Raw genomic sequence first — 1,544 nt, 5'->3', positions numbered from 1 at the left:
CCAACCCTTCATGGATGATGCAGACAATGTGACATAGCCCGTCATCAGGTTAAAAGTATTCGTCACACACAGTAAATGGTCAACATGACCAGGTATACACGGTTGGCAGCTTAAGACCACCGAAGACAGACACTGGCCAATCAGTTTCCAAGAAAATTAAGGATAAGAAATGCCATCTGTTTTCTTCTGAGGGAAACAATAAAACAGCCCAGATAATTTAACTTCAAATATTTAATACAATACACAGCATGAATGATGAAAGAAATTCTGCGAGTAATAACAATAAATACTTATTTCCCTTTAGAAATAAAAGCACCAAATTGTTAAATATTTAGAATTACATATTATTGTGTCCATGGAAAAAAAAAAATAAATGGAGGCGCCAGGCATCGATCCTGGTACCTCTCGCATGCTAAGCGAGCGCTCTACCAATTGATCTACGCCCCCTTCATTTCGCTTCTTTTTATTAATGAATATAAAAGATTATTTATTTCCAGTATAACAGTAAAAGTATTCCTGTTAATTGAAACTTACAATTTTATTTTTTAGCTTTATATCTTAAATTTTTAATCTTCAGACTTTTTAATATATTTACGCCAGCATGATTACTATTTCCGAACATTCTTCTAATATGATAGGTTTATTTAGTAGCTGTATACATGTGATTCCTGTTCAATTGTCTCAAATTTTATTTCCTTTAAGCTAAATATCTGGGTAAAAATAGGAATGAAGTCAATCTACTCTTGTGTATTATTTTAAGTGAAATCGGCGGCACCAAAACTGATATAACACACGGGAAACTTTCCAAGTCTTCTTTAGCAGTCTATATACTTTATAATAATTTATGATACTTTAAAAGGGGCAACATGGTTTTGTTAAGGGTAGGTCTTGCCTGAGTAATTTGCTTACTTTCTATAATAAAGTAACAGTGGAGTTGGATAAAGGAAATCCTTACTCAGTGATACTGCTTGACTTTGCAAAGGCTTTTGACAGGATTCCACATGGAACTCTGTTACATAAATTAGAGTGAATGGATATGGATCCGAATATGATGATTTGGATTAAAGGATGGCTGGTGGACAGATATCAAAGAGTGGTTTACGGAGGAGCTGAGTCCAGGAAAAGGCAAGTGACTAGTGGAGTACCTCAGGGCTCAGTGCTTGGTCCTCTATTGTTTAATTTGTACATCAATGATATTGGAAACACCTTGAATGGAAATATCCACTTGTTTGCTGATGATGCAAAATTGGGAAGAGCGATTATCATTTCAAATGATGTAAATATTTTACAGGATGACTTAAACAGGCTGACGTATGGACTGAGGTAAATGGTTGTCAGTTCAACGTGGCTAAGTGTAAGGTGATGCACTTCGGGAGGATGACATCGCATGCTGTTTACTATATTAACGGAAGTGAACTGCACGAAGTTGATGAGACAAGAGACTTGGGAGTTATTGTGGACAGAGAACTTAAGTTTAAAGGGCATACTGCAAAGATTGCCAAAACATTACATCAAATTACAGGGTTGTTCAGGAACACACTAAC

The 1,544-nt window shown here is 35.8% G+C and overlaps 1 non-coding gene across 1 annotated transcript; it reads right to left on the bottom strand.

Annotated features, from left to right (window-relative positions):
* Positions 1-374: 374 nt before the first annotated feature.
* Positions 375-447, bottom strand: TRNAA-AGC (transfer RNA alanine (anticodon AGC)). The gene has a single exon. It is a non-coding gene; the product is annotated as a tRNA-Ala (tRNA).
* Positions 448-1,544: the final 1,097 nt, after the last annotated feature.

Source organism: Typopeltis vanoorti, chromosome 3 (genome assembly GCF_054136105.1).
Source record: "Typopeltis vanoorti isolate ZY-2024b chromosome 3, IOZ_Tvanoo_1.0, whole genome shotgun sequence".
NCBI classification, from domain to species: domain Eukaryota; kingdom Metazoa; phylum Arthropoda; class Arachnida; order Uropygi; family Thelyphonidae; genus Typopeltis; species Typopeltis vanoorti.
The sequence above is the reverse complement of the archived record's forward strand: the minus strand, read 5'-3'. Positions and strand labels throughout refer to the sequence as shown.